This window comes from Misgurnus anguillicaudatus, chromosome 11, assembly GCF_027580225.2.
Source record: "Misgurnus anguillicaudatus chromosome 11, ASM2758022v2, whole genome shotgun sequence".
NCBI lineage: Eukaryota > Metazoa > Chordata > Actinopteri > Cypriniformes > Cobitidae > Misgurnus > Misgurnus anguillicaudatus.
This window is the reverse complement of record NC_073347.2, coordinates 7,198,055-7,224,356: the sequence shown is the minus strand read 5'-3', so window position 1 is coordinate 7,224,356 and position 26,302 is coordinate 7,198,055. Positions and strand designations below refer to the sequence as shown.

The 26,302-nt window shown below is 39.2% G+C and overlaps 1 protein-coding gene across 5 annotated transcripts in view; it reads right to left on the bottom strand.

The window, feature by feature from the left end:
* meis1b (Meis homeobox 1 b) overlaps positions 1–26,302 on the bottom strand; it is a 266,383-nt gene that overhangs the window by 77,453 nt on the left and 162,628 nt on the right. The window contains exon 1 of one of the 5 annotated variants that reach the window (XM_073872931.1): positions 13,296–13,370. The exons of 3 other annotated variants lie outside the window; for them this stretch is intronic. The gene's annotated coding sequence lies outside the window, so the exon portion shown is untranslated. Of the gene's footprint in view, positions 1–8,374; positions 8,567–13,295; positions 13,371–26,302 lie in introns of those variants that run through there. One more of the 5 variants, XM_073872932.1, reaches the window with a different exon arrangement.

Sequence of the window (26,302 nt, the reverse complement as noted above, 5' to 3'; positions counted from 1 at the left end):
GCTAGCACACTTCCTACAATGCTCTGCTGTCTTAATGGCCTCTTCCTGTTTGTGATTATCCAGTAAACTTGTTCCTCTCCTAAACTACCACTGTCGGACTGGCACCTATCTTTTATCTTTCACAGGAAGAAGGACATTTGTCCTTGTCACATTTCATGAATAAACTTCTGGGTTTTGTTGCAGGTCAAGTATGCAACATCATTTATCAATCACTGTGGGCACCAAACATCCAAGCTTTCACATCTTAGCCTGATCGATTCAAAATTACACCCAAACTACAACTTAGGAATGATTGGGTTGCGAATTATGAACCGAAAGTGTTGGATGGGGTTGATAGGAAACCAGAGGAGAGAGATGGCAGCTGCCTTCAGAATCGCTCTAATGAAGCTCCTGGGATTCAACTTCAAACTCCATTAATTGGTTTGGGCTCTTTTCAAAAGGTTCAAATCAAAGCCTCATACGAAGGGTCACATTGTTTACTTTGATCATCAATATCAATTTACACATCATATACAGAAGTATTGGTTTACATCTGTGTGCAATTCAAGCTGAAATGCATGAGATCCAAGGTAGTGTCATTGAAAGGCATTCAGCGTAGACTACACATCGTATTCTGTTCAAGGCTTTACTGTCAGTATTTGATATGAGATGGGAAAACGTTTTTAAAAAGCTAAATGTCACATGCGAGATATCATGACCCGAGAGGGGCACATTGGAAGCATTTGATTCTGTGGATTACAATGCTTATTCAATGCGCATCAGGGGAAAATATGAGATGGATCTTTAATCTTCTCTCTATGGTCTCTGATCCTTCGCTGCTGTCTCCGACCGCAGGATTCGATTTCACCATCTCCAGAGCAGAGAGCAGCCTCTGTCACTGTAAGACCAGGAGCCGGGGCAGTCAGGGGCCACCCACTCAAGTAGAAAGGCATTGGGAAACTGTGTAGTCGGGAAGGCTTAGATACCTTTCCCTCAGGAATAATACAGGCCAGTGGAAAGGGCTTGGCTGAGATCTGGTTGGATCCCGGCCCAGGCTTGTGGTCCAGAGTAAAGGATGAATGATCCACCAAGAGTCCATGTCGTGTGAACCTAAACCACTCCACTTTCTTTGTTTTCTCATGTGCCTTCAGTATTCCGATGACATACTGTCTCAGCATCGAATCTCAGGGGCTTGCGTTGACAAGGGATCCAGGGTGCTCTTGTCCGAACAGAAAGAACTCCACATTCATTTAGTCAACCGAACAGCTTGCTCTTAACCCCTGTACAGAGCTGTGTTAAGCCCAATAAAAGCAGACTAGAATATCTAGGTGTCAGGTGGGTGCACTGCCCCGGGGATTTATGGGAGAAAGTGCAAACAGGGTAAGTCCCCGAGGATTAACTCGATTACTAGACCGAACAGGATTACTGCGAGTCAACTCCAACACGTTTTTCTGCTTTCACCTGACAGGGGCATAAACAGTATGCACCTACGCTGCCAAACATGTCTGTGGATTTAAACCCATAAGCAGGTTTCTACAGGTGACAAGTCAATTATTCTCCTCCAATGTAAACATGATTGGGAAGCCGACACCTATCCAGAACTGAGCGTGTCAGCAATGCCAACAACGGCACACAAACGCAGGCCAATACACACAAATCAAAGTAAGAAAGAAGAGATAAATGAAATATCAACACATAAGGACTCGGCCCTGGCAGTGCCTCTAGGTGAAATCCTAATGGGACTGTATAATGTGGGCTACATCCATGGCATTCCTCTTCACATTTCCATTCTTCCAGTTAGAATTGAAGGATTATGGGAAGGAAGTGCTTTGATTAAACACAATGGGCATCTATCCTCTGTTGATTTGAGGGATTCAGGAGGCAAATCCCTTAAAAACCCAACACAGAGAGTGAGAGGGGTTGGGGGGGTGCAGGGGTTTGAACCGGGTGAAGATGCTCCCCTCAAATGCACTAGCTGCTCTTGTAAACACTCTTTTCCATAACTGGATCTCGGTTTTTCCCATCCCGACTCTTTAAACCAATTCATGTTCAGGTGCCAAGTGGGTAAGTTCTGCAACATCCCATAAAGCCTTGTATTGATTATCACTAATTTTATCATTATCGAGTGGCCATGTGGATGTGATTTCATGTACAAACCCGATCAGCAAGTTTATGAGCTTGTGATTGTTTCGACCCTGTGGTTTCGTGCGAGTAACAGATAATCAAATAACACGCCGACAGGGAATGCAGTCCAGCAAAAGCAGCCTGATATCAAAAAGGTGTTTAGCTGTGTTGCTCATAAACAGGGTCTGTAAGGCATAATGGCAGTGTATACAAAAGACAGCACCATGCAAACAAAACCCTTGTCCTTTATTGTTAGCATGAAACAAATAAATAGAGGAAGAATAGGGAACAGAATGAATTCATTTATTTCATTCGATTTTAACAATATTAACTTGATTCCAGTTATCTTCTTCAAGTTACAAAAGCCATTCAATCACATACCACCCTAAATCCAATTTTAAACCCCTCTGTCCAGTATTCAAAAGGAACGCAGAAAACGCAGATAAAGCCCAATTATTTCATGCAAGTTACCTCGTGTCCTCATTAAACCACTTTGAGCCAACTTTTTTCACCTTGGTTTTAGGTTACAATCTTTTCGAATCGTGACCCAGGTCCTGCCTTGTCAAGACCCCTTATCCCAAATGAATCATGAGGTCTTGTAAACACTGCAGTGATCCAGTTTCTTGAGGGAGTCGGGCTGTGAGGGGGAAAAAGGTCTTGGGGATTTGCAATGGATTTACACATATACAGTTTCAGCTAAGTTCCCCAAGGTCGGCCCGAGAGACCTTCACCCGTCAGTGCCTTAAACAAGGCGTTTACCACCCAGTTTCTTCCTGACCATACCACATATGCAGGACCAGAAGGGGGGGACGAGCCGTCCCACACATCAAACGCATGTTCTCATTTAAATTCTTCTGTGCGGGCTGTGGGATTTCATTTAATGAGCTGAGAAACGTTGTTAGACAGCTGACTCCGAAGTTGCCCGCTGAAGGAGACGTGGGTAGACGGTTCTCACCTCAAAAGCCGTTCTTGCCAAAAACAAACACTCAAGATCCAGAATGGAGAATGCAAGTCTTTCTCCATCATGCAGAGCATTGCAGAAAGATGTTAAAAGCATCCCTTTGCGTTTGCGTTGAAAGTCTCAAGAGAACAGTCAGTGTCTCTCTAGTTTCAAGACTCTGGTTCTGATTTGTGGCTTTGTTGCTAGTGGTGAGCTGTCGCTGGTGTATTGTACGCTAAGCACAGCAGAGCAAAGTAGACCTGATTCGAGCATAGAGCACAGGGTTTCTGCTGGCAAGGTGAGCACAAAGAGGCTCTTCTGTTCCCGTGGACCCATCCCGGGCCTCTGCCAGGGCACTTTGGCAGCTTGGCGCTTCCCTGGGGCCTGAGCACCGGAGCCTGCCCAGTCTCGCCCTACCACAGCAGCTGCCAGCTCTCTGCCTCACACACACACACACACACTGGGGAAGCTCTAGTGCTTTCTCCCCACACATTCAGTCTAACCCCTCAAATCTGAAAACTCTGTTTCCTGAGTCTGACACCACTAAGCCTCCCTTTGGCGAGGGCTTTTTTCCCTTCAGTGTTTTCTTTTTTCTGCTTTCCATGAACGTCATCCCTCTGCAGGAAATGATAGCCCACATTCTTGACTGTTTGGCTCCAAACAGGACTGTGCAACAGAAGGAGACTGGGTCTGGAAGAGTTGTCTCTTTTTCATTATCTCAGTATGTCGCTCTGTATCTTCAGTTTTTTTCGTACACACAAACTCTCTCTCTCTCTCACACACACACACACACACACACACACACACACACACACACACACACACACACATGCTCCATGGCATTCCACAAGACTGTGAGAATGACTGTGTGTTAGCCTGGTTTGCGTATAAAAAAACTAAGACTTGAGCATAGCTTACACTTACTTTTTGTGTTCACATTGTTTATTTGTTTAAAAGTAGTAGTTTGATTTAAAATACAATATCTGTGATTATTTACTGACTTTAAAAGGTATCGTTCACCGAAAAATAAAAATTCTGTCATCCTTTACTCACCATCAAGTTGTTACAAACTTGTATACATTTCTTTATTCTGCTAAACACAAATAACGATATTTTGAGCAATAGATCTGGGGCACCATTCACTACAAGTATTATTTATTTTATTATTTAGTATAATCATTCTTCAAAATATATTCATTTGCATTCAGCACATCAAAGAAATGTATGTAACAACTTTTTCATACTTTTTCTTTGAAATTTCATTTATTTATCTTTTAATGTTGCTCCAAACCCCTATGTTGTTATTCTGGAGAAATTTTAAAGAATCACAGCGCTATACTGCATTACTTCAGATGACTAGCAGTCTAGCACATGACTCATATGGACTACTTTTTTATTTTTATATATTTTTTATATTAGGTCATTGAATGCATTTGTGTAGTTCACACCCTTTTTCTTCTACATAACTTTCTAAATTGTATGCTTGTCTGTAGCAAAAGCATGTTGGTAACTAAGTCAATGCAAACATGTCTTCAATTTAAATGTAAACAGATGTTTTTCATATTACACTAGGATAACAGGGACCTGTCAAACTGTGGAGTCCATGCAGTGTTTTATTATTTAATCTGAGGAGCTCTGGTGTTAATCTCCATCCCGCAGGGTTGAAATGCATTCACAATTTCCAATTAAACACTGTTGGGCTGATGTGTGTCTCATATTGAATAGTCATGGTTCCACACAATGTATACATTTTTATCAGTATCCCTGGATTTGAACCCATGACCTTTTGCGCTTCTACCGCTATGCTATACAGGAGATCGATATCATTAATAAAAAGGGGAAATACTTAAACAAAAACATTGAATAAAAGAACACCTTAAACGGTCATAGGTTGTATTCATTTTTTTATTTACGTTGCAGGAGAGTATGAGCGCAAACATATATAAAGATGTGTTGCCAAAGCTTCTTTTTAACACATAACATGGTCTGACTGAATTTAAACATACATGAAACAGTGACCATTGTTAGACTTACATTTTTGACTCTGTACAAATAAAAATGCTGCATCTTGACATTTTGCATTTCCTCTCATTTATGTAAAATTCATCATGTATTTACAACAAAATCCTTACTCGTGCTGCCAAAATCCATGGCCTACTAAAATAATGCAATAATAACAGAATTAATTCTTGTTTGCATATATTGAAACATTCTGGCAAAGCGCTTTTAGACCCTGAAAGCAAATGAAATGTGATCAAGGAGTCTCATAATACTATTGAAATCATTACCGTGAGCTGGCCGCCGACAGACGAATGTTTCAGGACATCTGTGTGTGTGGGTGCTTGTGTGTAAACACACAGGACGAGGGCGAGTATGGTGTCAGTAAAGAGACATCTCTATTGGCCGGCTCTGTGCACTTGCTAAACAGCTTTCTGGCAAAGCCAATGCAGATTCCTCAGTGATGATGCATAGAAAGGAAGCTATGGCGTAACATTAGGCTACAATTAAAATCAGAATCAGATGATAAAGAGGGGATTCGCTTTCACCATGCATGCACTGATTTGTGGATATATGAGAAATCCAACATGACTTGTAGTGCACGTGAAGGAGATCTGTCTGTTATTGACGTTTTTGATGGTTTGATGGCAGAGAGCAGTAAAACTGACTAAACATAAAGAGAAAAGATTGTTGCTAACAATCCACAGTGATGGGAGATCGAAAATTTGGTTTGACCTCTTTAATGGCCTGAAGCTGAAACTTCAGATGTCAAGTTGCTGTAAAAAAATCACACTTAAAATAATAATTATGTGCCTTGTCAATTTACTTAAAGGAATAGTCTACTCATTTTCAATATTAAAATATGTTATTACCTTAACTAAGAATTGTTGATACATCCCTCTATCATCTGTGTGCGTGCACGTAAGCGCTGGAGCGCGCTGCGACGCTTCGATAGCATTAAGCTTAGCCCCATTCATTCAATTGTACCATTTAGAGATAAAGTTAGAAGTGACCAAACACATCAACGTTTTTCCTATTTAAGACGAGTAGTTATACGAGCAAGTTTGGTGGTACAAAATAAAATGTAGCGCTTTTCTAAGCAGATTTAAAAGAGGAACTATATTTTATGGCGTAATAGCACTTTTGGGAGTACTTCGACTCGGCGCAGTAACACCCTCCCTCTCCCATTATGAGAGTGAGAAGGGGAGCGGACTTTTCAGGCGAGTCGAAGTACTCCCAAAAGTGCTATTACGCCATAAAATATAGTTCCTCTTTTAAATCCGCTTAGAAAAGCGCTACGTTTTATTTTGTACCACCAAACTTGCTCGTATAACTACTCGTCTTAAATAGGAAAAACGTTGATGTGTTTGGTCACTTCTAAACTTTATCTCTAAATGGTACAATTGAATGAATGGGGCTAAGCTTAATGCTATCGAAGCGTCGCAGCGCGCTCCAGCGCTTACGTGCACGCACACAGATGATAGAGGGATGTATCAACAATTCTTAGTTAAGGTAATAACATATTTTAATATTGAAAATGAGTAGACTATTCCTTTAAAGAGTAACTAAACCCTAAACCAACTTTTTTAAGTTAATGATCTGTAAGAATGATGCTTTATTATTGCTGTTCATTGATTTGAGTAAGTTTTTTGACATTTGGATATAAAGTGTTTCAATACTACAATATATGGTGTAAAAACGTCTGAGTGCTGCCCTCTTCAGGTTGAACGGTGGCTACTGCAGTTGAATTTTCCTATTGGATGTTGGGTCCAAAAAATGCCTCATGAGGTAAGCAGGTTCAAGCTCACCACGCCTTGTTACGATCTTACCACACACTTAGTTCGTCCCCTCTATCTCCGTTGGGATCTGCCCACTTTTCTTGCATTTTTCAAATATTGCCAGTGGGTGGAGTCAGGCTCTGACCAGGGGTTTAGTTACGCTTTAACTGAAACAAGTTAATACAATGCAATTTTACATTTTTAGTCTTAACTTAATTTTATCATGTTCAGCCTACTTAATTTTTTAAACAACATAAATGATTTTTATTGATTTTACTAACTGGGCTGTGTATCAGCATATCCCAGCATGCTTTCAGGCAACTGCATTTGGAGAGTAATGTTTACAATTAAGTGTTGTTTTATGCATTTTTAGGTAAAGACAAAGACTTTTTAGTGTTTAATGTTTGTTAATCATACTGAATTTTAAGAGTTTGTTTTATATTTTTTCAAATTGTTTGGTTAAGATTGTGCAGAATACACTCAAAAAAATGATTCAAGCCCTTCTTAGAAATGACACATTAAAATTGTGTTCAATTAATTTAAAATACCTCATTAAGAGCAATAAGTATATATATTTAATTAGCATAACACAAAATAAATATGTACTATAATTTATTGATTTATTTTTAATTGCGTTAACACAATTATTTTGAGTTTGGGTTCTGGAAAAAGAATTTCCCAGCATGCTTTGCATGCAACTGCTTTTGGAGAGTAATTTTTTTAATTAAGTGTTATTTTATGCATTTTTAGGTAAAGAGAAAGACTTAATAGTGTTTAATGTCCGTTTATCTTATTGATTTAGAAGCGTTTGTGTTATATTTTTTCAAATTGTTTGGTTACCACCATGCAGAAGAGTGGCGCTTGTGGTTAGGTTGTGGATGTGACGTATTTCTGTGAATATGTGGAATAAAGTGGAATATGATATGTAGCATGATGCATTTGAAATAATAATTAAATGCAATATAAAATACAATATTATGATTTTAAAATCCAACCAGTTTCACTATGCTATTGTATGAACATGCAAACCTTTATTAATCTATATTTAAAAAAAAAAGTTTTAACTGCAAAGCTTAATTTTATATTTATTCCAATAATTTATCCTTAATATTTTCCAAACATTAAAAGTTTAATATCGTAAGAGCAATACTACAACAAACTACCTGATGTTAGTCCTGCAGACTTACAAATGGCATTTTAGTCTTGCCACATTCCCTCCTGACTGGTCAGTACACAATAAAGTTTCAGGAGTGTCTCATATCTCATTCCAACCTAAAGCTACTATCCTAGCTCCCTCTGGTGGCAATTACAAATTAGTGAGTGAAAATCTTTACCTTCCTGTCCCCCAAGCTTCATACTGAGGTCATCCAATAGATGCTACTCACTCTTAGTCAGATCAGACATATGATTAAACACACACCCTTAAGAGACACGATAACCGGGTCTGAGGCCAAAATGAAACCGCACACTTTGTACTAAAGTTTGATATGGTTACGTCCACATTCCACAACGTATACACAAAGATGATTCAATGTGACATTTAAAAAAGTCTCACGCTCTCAGACGGAGAGTCCGCCGTGTGTTTAGACTGAGCAGACGCTCGACAGCAGCAGGCGCAGAGCAGGCGATGGTCTGTCTGGAGGAACGTCTTTCCCCCCGGAGGCTTGGTCACGGTGGTGCTCCTCCTCACCTACTGCATCATTCAGAGGTTTTCGAGATCCAAATGCCTTGTGACTCGCACGCAGCTCCTGCACGACAGATCACAGTGGGGAAACACGTGTTCACTGTCAGCCTAAAGCCCTAAAGAAGCCTGACAACCTTTTAACCCATCTCCCTGTGAAACAAACACGGGAGGGACGCTCCTCTAGCCGGACTGGACGATACACATTTTAATAGTTATCAAAAAAGACATAAAAACATACATTTACACAGCGTGCCAGCTATTGAACTGCTCAGGTGGTTCGGTGTCAATCACTTTGATTGGCAGGCATATGTCAGAAGTGGAAAATGTCACGGCGAGAAAAAGCGAGGAATAGAGTTAGGCTTTTCAGCCTATTTTAATATTTCATCTAGCCAGAGAGACTCTTTCGCTCCGTAGTTTAAATTCTAATCTTGTTATGGCAGAGGTGCATGTAGTCGGCGGGCTGCGGCACCAAGCAGCTCTAATTCCCTCTGTTTCTCTCTCCAGCTAAACAAATTATTATAAATTCCATTATTTTTCCATTATGCATATATGTTTTGGTGGCAGAGCCACTCTCTCCATTAAGTGGTCTGGCTTTTCCTCATCAAAGGCCAATACTTCTGGCCCTAAACACAGCTGAGTCCTGTAGGGTCTGTGGAATAGGTCATCATTATTATATCATTCAAATGCCCTTCTTTGGCTAATGTGAAGTTGTATCTGTAATAATGCTTTTTTTCCAAACCCCGGCCATTCCTCCTGATTGTCCACAAAAGATATATCATGGCTTTCATCTCTCCTAACAGATAAAAATCTGTATATATATATATGTATATGTGTGCAGACATGGTTCAAGAATCTCATATGGGGAAATATCTTTCTAATCGATGCGCCATATTTTAGCCTTTGAACGAGTTATTTTTGGCAGGAAGCGCTTCTGTTTTCATATGCGTAATGGGCAGCATATTTAAATGTCATGATATCATTTTTACTACCTCGTCCGAACTTCCTTTTCCATAAATCCCGGGGTCAGTCCATAATGGAGATGAGTTCATAACTCGCTCCGTTTTTAAGCCTCGTTTCAATGATGCATCTCATCTGAAACGGAGACGGGAATTACACTGATCTATACTTTTCCCTGTGTTATCCACAGAATCAGAAGAAAACAGCACGGAGAAATGGTGTCACGGAATAACATGAATCATGTTTTCGGACCATTGATTTCACTGTACAATTGAATCTGGCGAAAAGAAGAAGTACTAACTCACGAGCATAAATCTACGCTGGAATCGGTCGGTTCTTCCTGAAGTGGTGTCATGCAATGCCTGGGAAAAAGCCAGTGGCTCATTCATTCGACTGCCCGTGCAACACAATCATGCTAAACAGCTAATCACTCACAGTCTTTTTCCTACCACAACAATGTCCTCTGTAAGCCGACAAACAAATTACCAGCGAGCGAGCGAGGCGACACAATAAATCCATGTGTTGCTTTTTTGCGAGCGTGTGAAGCTCTTTGTGTGCGAGGGGAAATGGGGTGTAAGACACACACAACACATACCAATTATCTCGCAGTGTCCCTGAAGCAGTGTAGCATTACCCTAGACTCCTGAGTTATGCCGTTTAGCTCGCTGCTGTGCCCGCCTTTGTTTTAATAGACAAACACAAAGTTTAATTCCTTCTGGGTCAGACGAGAGAGCTCGATGAATGGGCCAGACCTTTAAACACCCACAAAACGAGAGGCTCATTTAGCATTAATTACTCTTTGTCATTCGGCATCTATCCGGCGGCGGCGCGGTAAAATGTCACCGCTGAAATTAGCCTCCGAGCCGGGCAATTTTCGCAGCTAAATTGCTGAATAAGTAGCGCTCCGTAATAGGTGGCAATCTGCGGTAATATGATGAAATCATTTGGAAAAGTCGGGGGGACTGATCAAAAGCAGACATTATCCGCACTGATGTGCCGACCCCGGGAAACATGTGGACACAGCTGTAGCGTCATGTGACGTGCGGGGAGCAGGTGCCAGTTGGCAGAGGCGCAAAGGCGGCGAGTGGCCGAACAATTACTGTTATTCATAACAGAGCCCGCTATGCTCGCACAGGGTCAGATTTATGAAACAACTTCATATTTAGACGTACCGAAAGCGCAAAAGTATTCGTAATCACCTGTCAGTCTTCACGCTGGACGGGTGATAAAAAGTTGAAAAAGGTGCAGGTTATTATCAGATTTCTGCAATGCCCATCATTTACAAAAATCTTGCGTGTTTGTCCTCGTGTTTGTGTATTAAATATTTCAACTAATCTTTTAAAGAGATATTTCACCTGAAAATAAAAATTCTGTCATTATTTACTAACCTCATGTTATTCTAAACCTGTGTAAGTTTTTTTATTTTGATGAACATAAAAGAAGATATTTTGATAAATGATGGTTAACACACAGATGATTGTAACCATTGACATCCATAGTAGGAAAACAAAAATTATGGAAGTATTTTTATAAATGATGATAAGCACCATCAGTACCCATTGAATTCGATCATATTTGTTTTTCCTACTATGGAAGTCAGTGGTAACAATCAATGTTGTTTTCGTCAACGATGACGATAACAAAATGATTTTGTTGACATACCTTTTTTTATGACGATAACGCGACGATGACTCGCTAAACATGGCTCTAAGGTGACTAAAACATGATGAGACACTTTTGAGTTTTCGTTGACGAGACGAGACGGAACGAAAATTATTATAAGTCTGACGTTCACAATGCATGTAATTTCTGCCTATTTTGCGTGAAATCTGTCTGTTTTAAGCAATGCCGCCGCTTCCTATCCTTGTTTTGGGTACGCCCACCACCTGGCTGCCGCCATGCCGCGCACCAGATTTCACACAACAACAACACACCTGCGGCTGTGGCGAGTTCAAAGGACCGTGGCGGTGATGCCAATAAACGGAAACGACGAGATGATTTATGGACATACTTTCAGTATAATCCATCAGAAAGAAAAACGGAATGCATATTGGGAGACGACGGTAAATGTGGCAACAAACTAGGTGGGAAGAATACCACCAACCTTAAGCGGCACCTGAAGGCTCATTAAGCTGATTTTTTTTTAAAGGTAACTAACAAGTCACGCTGTTAACATATCATATACATTCAATTTTACTCGACAATCGGCTTGTGACACATTTCATGGTAAGCTTAAGGTTTTACATGTATCTACTTGTCAAACCTAAGCCCATTTACAATACTTTTTAACCTAAATTAATTTGTTAAAGACTACTTTTTTACTAAAATTGACTTAAACTTGACTAAAACCTTTTTGCGTTTTCATCGACTAAAACTTTACTAAAACCTTTTTGTGTTTTCCTTGACTAAAACTTGACTAAAACTATCAAGTTTAAGTGACTAAAATGTGACTAAAACTAAAAAGCATTTTCGTCCAAAAGACTAAGACTAAATCTAAAAGGGCTGCCAAAAACAACACTGGTAACATTCAGCTGTGTGCTTACCATCATTTATCAAAATATCTTCTTTTGTCTTCATCAGAAACAAGAAATTCATACAGGTTTATGACAACACGAGAATGATAAAATTATAACAGAATTTTCATTTTTGGGTGAACCATCCCTTTAAATACCAAAAAGGCTCAAGCTGTGAAAGCATTTCTGCTACGCAACACAATACAGCTCTTTTGTATTAGAAAATCAAGCAATTTTTTGTTTACTGCGATAAATACATCTTTTAACAACAGCCAATTATTACAAAGTGGTAAATGGGAATTGGCCATTGAGCACTATTACGAATTTGATCGTCGTGAAATCTAATTTACATGAGGAAAGGGACCACACTCGCATCTGAATGGTAATTAATCTACACCGAATGGAAATTAAACCCCAAAGTGTAGCTTTAATCTGCGAAGATAGAGCTGTTTGTCTGTGCGTGTGTAATTCACATCCAGATGGTTTTCAAACAATGGCTGAGTAGTTGCTTTATTATTTTACGCCATAAAATTGTTAACAATTGTTGTTTACTGTCCATCTACCCCAAATTTCAGGCTCAGTTTGACTCTGCACTTCTGCTCTTACTATGCAAGCCGCATTGCTTACAGTGGCAATGTGAGGACTGGAACCTGTTAATACACTCACCAAAATAAATACCAGCCACTTTTGCACATGGTGTGAAACAGGCCACATGTTTAGATACGTTCCACACGTTTTCCTTTCAAAACAGCACTGCACACAGAAAATAGGTTTAAATATTCCATCTGGCCCTGGTTAGGATATAAAAAGTGTGTGAATAATATTAAAAGGAGTAGCTGATATCGCCAGCTCAGGTGTATTGGCGTACAGGGCTTTCTTTGTCTCAGCCGTGCGGCCGAATGAAGTCCCGACGTTCCCTGTAACCCACTTTCTCTTTGAGTAATTGTTATTAAAAGAATTGAAATGGGGTCAGCTCTGGAAGCGGTTCTTGCTTCTCGCCCTGCGTGTAATTAACATTTCACAGCGCATATCTCATTACAAAAGACAAGGCCACTTTTACTGAATCCAATGCGGTGCATTAAGATTTCACCAGGCTATAATCTGACTTGCTGTCATTAAAGAATAATGTAAACTTTCGAGTGATTTAATTGGATGTCTATGGAGACATAATAGTGGAGTTAAAGTCTTTGTTTAGTATTCACTTAAATTGTCTCTTCTTTTCCTCTCATCGCTGATTGACATCCACAGCTACAGTAGGACTTGTTGGTATGTGACAGTACTGTATGTGCCGTATGACAATAAAAATTTGAGATTTTGCTCACCTGAGTTTATACAAAGTCCCTTTAAGGAAGTTGGGCCACTAGGCGGCCATGTTTGCAACACATCCTGGGCACTTCTTTCACTCATGCAAGACTAAACTCCTATATGCTTGAATGGGGAGAAAATTAGATCTCAGATATTGCATGCTAAAATCACAATTAAACAACATATTTCTGACCAACAATTAAACCTGACATCGGCTATACCCTAACTTTTGTTTCTTTATTTCGGTCATTTCGGGGTCATTTCAGCTATTGCGTCGCTAATGCACGCAGGTTGACAAGCATCTCATTTGACTCTGTATAGAGCCCCTCCCCCAGAGTATCGTCAGTCTTTATCGATTGATAATTGGTTATTTGAACTTTCGTCGCCAAAGCAGCCATATTGGCCATTGGATCGTGATCAATCTTGTTATATCCAATATTTTTGGTTTATATATACATACATACATACATGCATACATATATATATATATATACATATATATACATATATATACATATATACATACACACACACACACACACACTTTGTATTTTTGTCCTGTTTTCAGAATGAATATCTTTTTTATCAAGCTGTATTTACTTGATGAGCAAAATTTTATTGATGCAGAAAATAAGTCTAGTTTTAAAACAAAAAATATAAGTGAATTTGTGCTTAAAACAAGCAGCAACAAAAAAATCTGCCAATGGGGTAAGAGATTGTTTCTTGAATTTTTCTTGAATTAAGTGTTTAAGAAATAAATGTTTAAGGTTTTTTTACCCCATTGGCAGATTTGTTATTTTTTGCTTGTTTTATGCTTTAAGTACAAATTAGGGGTTGTGCACACAAAAACTTTTAAACGCAGAAAAAATGCTGAGTGACAGTTTTCAGCTCAGAAGAAAACCGCTAGCTGCTGGCTTATTTGAAAAACGCAGAGCTTCCATTGGAATCAATTGGAATTTTTTGTGTGCACGCACCCTTAAGGGGATCGCACACCGTCCGCTCAGCGCCACGCAGCACCGCGCCGTTCTAAAAAAATGTAACACATTGTTTTCTACGAGTGTACGCACACTGGCGGCGACAGGTGGCGCCTGTCCGCGCCGCCCAGCTGTGACTCAGGAAGTTGTTCAAATCCCTGTCATGTCACAGAGCGCCACTCACATAGTTTAACATTAAATAACATAATATGTGTCCCACATCATTAATGATTAACATTGGCTGCTAACGTATATTTTACATTTTGAAGTAAACGCTATCTGACGAAGCTTGCGCTATTTAATGTGCACTTCCGGTTTACAATACCTCCGAGTTCTCCTAGGCGTGACGCGACGCGGCTCTGCGTGGCGCTGAGCTGCACGGCCGGTGTGCGATCCCCTTTAGGGATGCATGACGATTAATCGCGATTAATCTAGAGCAGAATAAAAGTTTTTGTTTACATCATTTATATGTGTGAACTGTGTATAGTAATTATGTAGCCTATATATTAATTTGCACACATGTATATATTTTTTTAAGCATTTAAATTTATGTATATAATATAAATTATAAATATACAACTGTATATTCACTTCTTAAATTTATACATGCATGTGTGTGCATTTATCTATACAAAGTTATTATACACAGTTCACACACATATATGATGTAAACAAAACATTTATTCTGCTATAGATTAATCGCGATTAATCGCTATGCATCCCTAGTACAAATTCACTTAAATATTATGTATTTTGTCTGTTGTTGTTTTTTTGCTTATCTTTGCATGCATCTTCTTTTTTTTAAAAATAGATATTTGTCTTGAAAACAAGACAAAAATACAAAGATTTTTTTTTTGCAGTGTATGTTTGTATAGCTATCAGTAAGAGCAGGACTGTTTTGTGTTATTTACACATTAGGGTGGTGTGAACATGGTAATTTAAGCAAAAAGTCATGACCATAAGGAACTTGTTATTGACCAATATAATGTGAAGCAGAGCATGTGAACAAATTCGCAACTTGCAATACAAAATCTAACTGATGTTCAGTTGCTAATTTGCTGGTGCATGTGGTAGCGACCATGATGAAAACTTTAAGCATGACCTCTTGTTTAGAAATATATTTTTAGTGAAAGATATAAGTTTAGACAAAGCCACAATACAGAGACAGACACACACATGCATCCAATTTTCTACAAACACATAACAATCTCTCACGTAGACTAAAATGAATCCCGGATTGATCCTGCGCCACAATAAAAGCAAGACAGCTCAAAATTTCCACTTCCATTAAGAGAAATGCGTCTCTAAGCGGCGCAGGGATCATTTCCACGGCAGGCTGGCATAGAGAGAAGTGTTGATGGTGGGAGACGGTGAGGGGAGAGACGCTGAGAGATGTGTCAAATTAGTCACGCCGTTCGGGGGCTTGCGTGGCTTTATCTCAGAACCGTCTAGATCTCACCCCCCTACCCAAGGCCCTGAGACTCGCAGGTTGAGCTGTGAATACCTTATATACAAACGCACAGCTGAATTCACGTGCGAGACGTTACTATATTGAGCAGAGCGTAAAAAGGCACACAGCGATACGTTCAGAAAAGTACACACCTGCAGTGTGTTTTGATTTTCCTCCCCGACGTTCGCACCTCCACCGTTCGTGTAGACCGTTGAAACCTCAGTAAATTTGAGATTGTCGGCAAAACAGTAGGGGTTTGCAAGTTGTGTTTTGTTTAACTGTAGGCAACAAGAACAAGACCTTCACGAGTCGTGCCAGATTACGCCTTAACTACATCTAAAAGAGGCTCGAATGAATTACAGGGAATATTACAGAGAAATAAACCCCGTCTGAAAGATCTGAAAGGTGTCCTTCAGGGAGAAATTAGCGCGATGGCTCTCACACGCCGAAGCCCATCGTCTGTTTTATTTTGCTCCCTAACGATGCAGCGTGGCCATACGTGATTGAGATTTTTCATTATTGCTGCACACAGATGGCCATTAGTTATACGCTACCTCAGCCAGACATGGACTGTCTTTGTCCTACTGAGAAATATTGCACATGCTGTCTACAGGGGCTCTCAAACATTCAGCCTGTCTCGAAACATGAGGCGCGCTTAAACAACTATGAATTGCATTCTAATTAACAAACTTTACTGAACTTTTTTCCTTTTTTTTTGAAAAAACTTCAGTTACACTACATCCAATGCTCATAAACAGTAGAAAGAAAAACGTTAATATATTTCAAAATAACCCATATTTTGGTAAAATTTTAACAAACCCATTCGGCTAAATAAAGATAGAAAGTTCTGGGTCCGAGTTGGGTTTAACCAAAGATATTGGATCCAAGAAAACTAAGCACTCATATTACTATTAAAAACGTAATACAATGCTCAAAATGGCCGCTCTGGTGACGGAAGTCCGGCCAAAGTCCTTTTAAAGAAGTCATATCACTGTGTCGCCATATTTGCAACACCTCCAGTGCTGCCTCCGAAATCACAAACTGTAGGTGTTTCTCAATGTCAAAAAAAGATCCTCAGAAGCCAGAATTTCGAGGATGCTACATCATCGACATCCGTTGAAGAACTGTTCCAATGTCGAGGATCCTCTGAATTTCAACCAAGGACTGAATCCTTAGTTCGAAAAATATCCCATATACAGGAAAGGATGCATATGTGTAGCCTTCGCGCTCTCAAATCACCCACAATCCTATGCGCATAGCACGAAAGCACACCTTTTCACTGACGTAATGACGCAATGAAGTGCACTTGCTAGCCTGTTCCATTTACGTGTTCTCCGAATGCTAAAGAGGAGCCTCACCTAGCCTCTAAAGGAAGTGACTTAAAGTATAATTCCGGTATTTAACACTTTGAGTCTCATTTCTGGTTTGTTTTGGATGAACTACAGTGATGGACACTAAAATTTCGACAATGGGTTGTGTCTTGACTTTTTGACTCGTTTAGAAGCGTCTCTTGACTGCTTCAGAATGGAAGTCAATGGCCATGCACAAACATGTCATTAAAACAACACTTAACGTTCTCACCAAGTGGTTCGTGGTGTTCGTTGATGATTAAAAACAAGTTGTGTAGCGAAATACAGTTTCTGTTGTGTTTTATTTGGCATTTTGTAAAATTCCATTGACTTCTCTTGGAAGAGTCATTGCTTGCTGATATATCACTCCGCCACCGGAAACGGAAAAGGGTCTGTTTACATGTGGTTGTAGTTTTTTCGCTCGGTTTCTTTCAGAATAAATTTTTCTTATTTGATGGCTCAGTGACCAGCCTTAGGTTTGAAGTTGAGCTCGATTGTGATTGTCTATACGCTAGACACCGAGGTCCGTTCAGCGTCCTTGTACGGCAAAGTGGTTGTCGCCATCAAGTGGTCGGGAGTGTGATAAAGCTATAGAGCAGAAGTATATACACGGTTGTGAGGTATCTGAAAAAATAGGTCTACTATAGCAAATAACATGGATTGAAATCATACATTGCGCTGATACATTTGTTTTTAATCATCAACGAACACCACAAACCACTCTGTGAGTTGCATAGTTTTGAAAAGAAACGTTAAGTGTTGTTTTAATGACATGTTTGTGCATGGCCCTTGACTTCTATTCTGAAGCAGTCAAGAGACGCTTCTAAAAGAGTCAAAAAGTCAAGACACGACCCGTTGTTAAAATTTCAGTGTCCATCACTGTAGTTCATCCAAAACAAACCAGAAATGAGACTCAAAGTGTTAAATACCGAAATTATTCTTTAATAGGACCAGTCCTGCCAGGGAAGTATCCTTGACATTGAGAAACACCTAATGTGCTGAATTAGATGAACTACCCACCCAGTGAATATGGATAGTATGAATGTTTTTGGAGGCATTACATCCTCCATGTTGATACATCACGTGACATACCTCACCATAACTGAAATGACGTTAAACAAGCGCAATTTATCCACAAGGGACAGCTGTTTAATATATGCATTTGCTTTTGAATAGAGCTGCATTACTACTTTCTGGCATTTTTCAATAAAACAATGCCTCTCTCCGTGTTTTTGTTGGATAACTCCTCTCATGGGATCACGAAAAGCAAAATATCCATCGAATGAACACTTAGTAGTAGTAGTAGTAGGTCATCTGGGTACCTTTCGCCTACTGTTTTTCGAATACTATGAATTCGGACATACTACTCTCTGCTTGCCTGCTGCTTTTCGGCTACTATATAATATGGAAGTAGGCAGTTTCAAACACAGCCCAGTCATATCAATACCAGTTATGCATATTGTCAGTGGCATGTTTACCCACCACGCAAACCACACAATTGCATGGGGCACCGCGTTTGGGGGCCCCCTACTGGCCAAAAGTGGTTAATTTATTTAATGATTTCTTATTTAATCTTGCGGCCCAGATACATAGAAAAAACAACAACAGACAAAAAGTAGACTCTTGCTTAGGGCAGTGGTTGGTTTCCCAACTAGGGGGCGCAGAATTATTAACAGGGGGCATGGTAAGCATAGCTTCGAAAGTATGTTCCGTTTATTCAGACTCACATTTAAGCCACTTATATAAAGAACGTGTGTGCAAAACATGTGCGAGTACGTGCGCAGAATAATATTCGCGCACAGAAAAGCATCCTCGTGAAGGTGCATATATAGGCTAGTTTATTGGCGAAAAAGACTCCACGCGAAAGTGGACCTCTGCTCAATGCGCACAAATGCAGTCACACATCTAAGTGCTGGGATGAGCGCTCGCTTGACCCTCTTTATGCTCTCTCAAAATTCACTCGATTGTCAAGTTGACTTTTGAGACTTTGGGCTTTACACCTGTGATGTTTGTTTGCCAGTTTGTTTCTGTAAAACATACTGGGTTATTTTCTGGCACGTGTTGGGCCAAAAGAGAATGAACGAAAGGTACACTCTAAAAAATGCTGGGTTATTTTCCGGTCAAAAGCGGACGAGCCCAGCAGCTGGTTTGAAGTTAACCCAGAAATTTTTTATGTGTGACCTAACAATGGTTTAAAACAACATTTTGGGTCAAAACAACCCAGCATGGGTTAAATTACAACCCACAGGGCTGGGCTCATCCGTTTTTGACCCAATGCTGGGTTGAAATAACCCAGCATTTTTTAAAGTGTAATTTAACCTACAGTTTGGTTGTTTCAACCCAAAATGCTGTGTTGTCTCTGCATTAAACTTGTGAACTGTATTGTAAGCCATTCAAAGATTCAAACCCTCAAAAGGATGAACACTGTGTTGCTATTAAACACTGCTCTGTTTTATTGTGTATCCAGACGAGCCTACAAGGCAGCACCATTTTTTGGCAATTTTGTGTTATACTTCAAAGCATTACATAGTGACCCTTATATAAAACCCTGGACTGGTTTGATTCTTAAAATTCAAATCTTTGGAAAACAACCATTTATGAAACTGTTGGGTTGAAATCAATGTTTTATTCATATTATATGCTTTCTTTTAGACTCACACATTAGGAGGCAGAATCAAAGAGCTAAATGAAACCAGCAGAGGCCGGGTACATAGGCTTAAACCCCAGAGGTCATCTTTAATGATGCCAATAGTTTAGAAAGGCCAACCCTCTAATTCATATCATGCGTCTGGTTTCACTAGAACCGATTAAGCCACAGCGCACACACCCAGCAAAAACAAAATCTTCAGATCATTTCTTAAACACACACAATCCTGACAAGGTCATGAAGCACCAAAGCACTCAATAGTTTGTACAACTGTCAGTAATGAGGATAATGATGTAATTTTTATTTTAAAAAACAGTTTAGGCTATCTCCTAATTTAAAAAGATTTTTTGACATTATAATCACGATCTTGACATTCAGCGTAGCATGCACTTTTAACATTGCATTAAAAACACGGGATACAGGAGTTAAAGCTTGAGGTTTGCTTCGAGGTTTGTCCAGGCATAGACGCACAAGCATACAGTTCTGGGTCAGAGTCCGGGCTTCACTGATCATATATTTACTGTGCTGGCTCTTTGATAATGTGTTTATGGGCACTGGCAGGCCGGGCAGGTTTAAAGTAGTGCGCTACCTACACTCTCTCTCTCTCTCTCGCTCGCTCGCTCACACACACACACGCGCATGAATTCAAAGCTCAAAAATTCAAACTAACATTAAAATTGTTTTATGTGTAAGATCCAGCGAACTCCATTATTTTCCTGCACTATTTGCTTGAATAATTGAAGAAAGAGAGCTGAATTATGGATAAAGTGTACAGTCTGAAAAAGGGGTTCATGCGCTGCCTTGGGCTAAAGCCAGTCCTTAATGATGTCTGGAGCTGGTTGAGGAGAACTCGTTAGCCGGAGAGTAATTTTCCAACGGATTAGAAAGCATCTTTTAAAGCAGCAGGCCCGGCTCCTGGAATTTCAGGGAAATACCCCCTTCAAAAGCAAAGCTTTGCACATTTCGGAGCGGCAGAAATGGTTGCATTAATTTCTTTTCTGATCTTACAGTGAATTAATCATTTTGTTAATTATTAGTGTAACATAATTGTCTTTGGAATTGATGCCTTAATTGCTCTGTTAAATTGTTATTCAACTGTCTCACTTGGATGTCAAATTTCCGAGTGTTTTGTCAGATTCTGTAATTGGTACGTAATGATTGGATCTTATTGACTCGTCAGCCTGAACACTGTTGATGAAGCGTTGGAGACAAAATTAGCATGCATTTATTCATTTACACTCACTTTATATCTGACTGTCTTTATATTGCAGACTTTAAAGCCTTACTTTTGAAAAACTGACAATTAATTGCTTTCTTTAGTCTTTGGACAATTGAATATATACAATCATACTTTATATTAGGTGACTTTACCTACTACTCACTTACAGAAGAACAAACAGTATGTATACATTGTAACAATTGTGTTCATATGCTGTATTTCTTTTCTGTGTCAGTTTCATGTTATGGTTACGCAACAGTTTTTCCTATTTTCTTACAATTGTCGCTTCGGTTTGGGGTTAGAACAACTTTCTGTTACGTAAAATGACATCCTTACCCAAACCCAACTCTAACCTTAACGTCAGGCGACAATGGTATAAAAAGCATACGAAAAAATTGTATAAACCAATACTTAAAATGCAAACAGCAAATCGAACTCCATATCGAAGCGACAATCGTTTTAAAAAAAGAAAAACAGTTGAATAACCAATACGTGAAACTGACATGGAAAAGAAATGCTTGGCACGGGCACGTAAAATGGTGGAAATACGTGACAATTGCACGCAAAACTGAGCAAAATAATGCGTTACTATTTCACAGAAATTTGTAAGATCATGTTGCTGTAGACGGTTTCAGCAGCAAGAACAAATGGCTTTTGTGAATTAAACGCAATTTCCGGTAAACTTTCACATAGAATCAATAACTACGGAGTCCTTTTACAGTAATTTTTTCTGATAACAAGGGAAATAAAAGTAAATTACCTTCATTCATATATCATTTTAGGCGTTTCAACTACTACACGAGCTAACGTAACTATGTGAAATGAATGTATATAATGCTAGCTGCATGTCCAACATGATCTCATGGAAACCTTGTTATAGTCACAGAAAATTTGATCACTTTTTCGGTGACGGAACCACGGATGTCTTTTCCGTGTCACTCCCACGGATTTCTCGTGTCATTTTATGTACTGTTTTCTCATTGTTTTGTCCTATTTTCAAATCATTGTCGCTTGGGGTTCGGGTTAGATTTGGGGATTGGGTTAGAATGTACTTTTATGTATTGGTTTCTACATGTGTTTCTTCCGCTTTTAAAACTATTCTAACCCCAACCCCGAGCGACAATGGTAAGAAAATAAAAAAAAACTATGAGAAAACAATACATAAAATGACTCGAGAAATCTGTGGGAGTGACACGGAAAAGACATCCGTGGTCCCGTCACGGAAAAAAGCTGAATTCCGTGACTTGGTCTCGGATAAAGTGATAACATTTTCTGTGACTATAACATGGATTTTCGTGAGGTTGGCATATCCTTGAATTCTTGCCTGGCTGCCAAATCTCTCTGCGCAGTAGTGATCCATGCTCGTCATCTCCCCTCCTCTTTAGCAAACCATTTTTTTTATTTGTTTCAGAGATCACTAGCCAGACCGATGAATAAATACAGAACGAAAGTTCACTTCCGCTCAGGCGCGTAAACACGACAACATGCGTGCGTCCAATGCGTGAGTCTATAGACGGTTTCAGCAGTAACAACATAAACAACCGGCTTTCGTGGAAAACATGTAACTTCCGGTAAACTCCGCTAAGAAAAAATAACAACAAAGTCCTTTTAAAGTAGTTTATTTATATAACAAGCAAAATAAACAACACGTAGATTACCTAAGAAACCATAACATTTGTTATTTTCGACAAGGTATTTGTTCAAGAGTTCAGTTCCAGCAACTAATTATATTAAACAAACAGAAACCGGAAGTAAAGTTCCGACCAGACGCATAATCGCGTCACTGCACGTGCGTCCGACAAAACCGTCTATATGTTGTTACATTGTACTTACATTTAATGTATCTGCGTGTAGTTACACTCTTGAGCCTATTCCAGAGGTGATGTTTTTAAGTATACCTGTGCCTGAACCAGCCTGGTCTTTATACAACGTTTTCTAGCTGTGCTAATATGTAAGGATAATAGGCAGCGGGTTGTTATCGCCGAAATAAGCCCCGACAGTGTGATAAAACTGTGTAATATCTTATCAATTAACATTGAACGTTTCCATGCCATAGACTATGTCTTCTACGATAAGCACTTGTCATATAATATTTCATTGCAAGTTTGTGTCTTTTATATTTTTATTCTTAAAATATGCTTAAAAAGTGAATATATTTTTCTCATACCATATTATGTAATTTCAGCCTGGCTGGTTGCAGAAATTTCAAAATAATGTTTATTATTTCCCTCTTTCTTCCACTGTTCAGCTGAACAAACAGTCCCGTCCCAAATTCACGCCACAAGCTAAGCTATAGTTGTTATGGTGGTCCCATATACGTAATCAGACTCCTCGCAAATGGCGCAGAAATTACACGCGACGCTTCATTCTTAGCAGTAAACGGGAGTAGGTGAGAGAAAGTCTCATTGTTATAAACTTCGGAGATTTACACAGCCGGTCTGTTGAGGTGACGTTTGCACACGACAGCATATAAACAACCTTACAGAGTCGGCGGGGAGTCTTCCTGTAGTTAAAACGCCAGGAGAGAAAGCAATTACACACATTTGTCTAATTATCCAATCATAAAGTCATTATCGGTTTCGCACCTTATTAACATGCCTTGGCTAACATGCAGACGCTCATTTGGCCCACGCAGTGGACTGGAGGTAGATAGCTGATAATAATCACCTCTGTCAGACTAATCATTAGCCCTGAGCTGTGGAGAACACTGAAGTAAACTTCACAACCTTGAACACAACTGCTGGTCAAGGAGAGTTTAGCACTATTAGTATTGCTGGATTGGGAAAGTTACTTTGAAAGTGTAGCGTCCCAAGCTACAAGCTACTCTTAATTTGAACTACTATCAAGCTACTCATTTCAAACTACAAGCTCTTGGCAACATTCAAGCTAATATCAAGGAGGGAAATATATTTGTAAATATATGATTATACAACACTCATGGCAATTCATATCTATTTTACAAGGTGGCTAATTTGTATGAATTTGTACGGTTATGCTGACTGTACATTTTAATACAATTTCCTTTTGCCAAAGTGACAGTGGGGGTTAGGCCTGGGGTTTTATTCATGCTTTTTCAGATAAGCACACATTTTAGTACAATTCACATTAAATTGCCATAGTGTTTTGTTAAGCTACACAGTAGTAGCGTCAATACTTTTAGCATCAGATTTACTAACAATGAATGAATCACACGATCAACGCGATTTACTCATAGACTGTAAAAATTATGGATGTAGTGTCCGTGACGTCACCCACAGGTTTATGAAAAGCTTTTAGAAGCCAACAGTAGGCGGGGCCTGCCATCGCCATATTGGCCGCGGGTCACCACGCATCACTCACGTATAAACGAAAATGGGTAAAGACCCAGGTAAAAAAGTAGTATTTAATGTATTAAAAATACTCTTAAAATTCAAATAATATGTTTTTAGAACATTTGTATTCCCAACGTGCTTATTTAAAGTGCATTAAAAATATGTTAAAAAGAATGTATTTCAAAAAGTGTACTAGAAGTATGTTGGTAATAAATATGTTTAATTACACTTTTAAAAAGTATGCTAAACTCAAGCATACTTTTAGGGGTGGTTTCCCGGACAAGGATTAGACTAGTCCTAGACTATGATAAATGTAAGAGCTGTTCAAAACAACTTGAAGTGACATACCTTAAAATACATCAGTGCCCTTTGTTTTGCATTAAAATGCACACAAGTAATGTTTTAGTAAGGCAAGTTTGTTAAAACTAGTTATATTTCCTACTTAATCTAAGGCTTAGTCCTGTTTTAAGCTAATCCCTGTCCGGGAAACCACCCCATAATGTATTTCTAAAATGTGTACTATAGGTACGCTGGTAATAAATATGTTTAATTACACTTTTTAAAAGTATGCTAAACTCAAGCATACTTTTAATGTATTTCTAAAATGTGTACTAGAGGTACGCTGGTAATAAATATGTTTAATTACACTTTTTAAAAGTATGCTTAACTCAAGCATACTTTTAATGTATTTCTAAAATGTGTACTAGAGGTATGCTGGTAATAAATATGTGTTTAATTACAATTTTTAAAAAGTATGCTAAACTCAAGCATACTTTTAATGTATTTCTAAAAAGTGCACTGGAGGTACGCTGGTAATAAATATATGTTTAATTACACTTTTAATGTATTTTTACACTGGTAATTTAGTATATTGTGGAAAAGTGTACTAAGTGTACCTAAATAAAGTGTATTTTAGTGCACTTTTTTCACCTGGCGAGGCAGGACGTGGGTGAAGCTGAAGGGTCTGGTTGCTGAAACCATGCCCACCTAGCTTGGTTAGCAGCAGTGGCAGTTCACCCATCACTCAAGTGGCCACGCCCTTATTTATGCAAAACTTTAAAGGCACTCTAAGCGAATCCTTGTGACGTTACTTTTTGTTGATGTTTGAACTGTTTTCAAACAAATGGAGCGTAGCTAACTCCTCCCCCTCCCCCTCCTGCTTTCATGAATGCCTCGACCCCCACCCCCAAATCCTTCTTTACGTTGATTGGCTGGAACACTTTGTTATCGTTTCTGGTCGTAGGTTTGGCTACTTTGTTTTTATTGCAGTTTGTGGAGCCTAGGCTGTCTACAGAGATAGCTTTTTACAGTTTGATCAGCGGACAGGCAGCAAGCAGATAGTGAGGAGATGTTTGCTGTATGTAACAAAAAAATGTTATGGTCTAAAACGCGTGAATTCGCTTAGAGCACCTTTAAGGCTTAATATAATTTAAACGGATGAGTTACAAAAACATTCACCCCCCTTGCAGTTGTCATAAAGGGCAAAATTAGCAAAATTACAGACCAAAAACACTTTTTGTACCAGGTTGTAAACATATAATTTTCTTCTGTAAAGTTGGGCATTTTAACATGGGGCTATATGGGAATTGATTACCTTTTGGAGCCAGCCTCAAGCGGCCGTCGATAAATTGCAGTTTAAGTCACTTCGGTATTGGCTTTACCATAGAGATCAGAAGGTTGCCCCTCGGATGTACTAAAGCATTAATATAGTTCTGCGTAGGACCTCTACGCCGTAGGCTATGGGTCAGTTTTCATTCATACTTCTGTGTGATGGAGGTAAATAGTTGGCAACTTTTGTATGCTTGAGTTCACTCCTCAACTTGACCAATTTTGTTTTTACCGTCGGAAGCGGAAATGCCTGAGTGTGAAATGTGACACAGATTGTTCTGACCTGATGAGTGGGATTCTAACGGATCAATCACAGTGCTTGCGGTCCACGTAGAACGGACACGCTGTTAAATTTTTGGACAAATTAGCGTCAGGTTACACAGAGCTACGCACATCCAACGCAGAACTATAAATTAAAAAGGTTTGCGCTTGTCAATTTATTTAACGCCTAAAAAGCAACCCTATG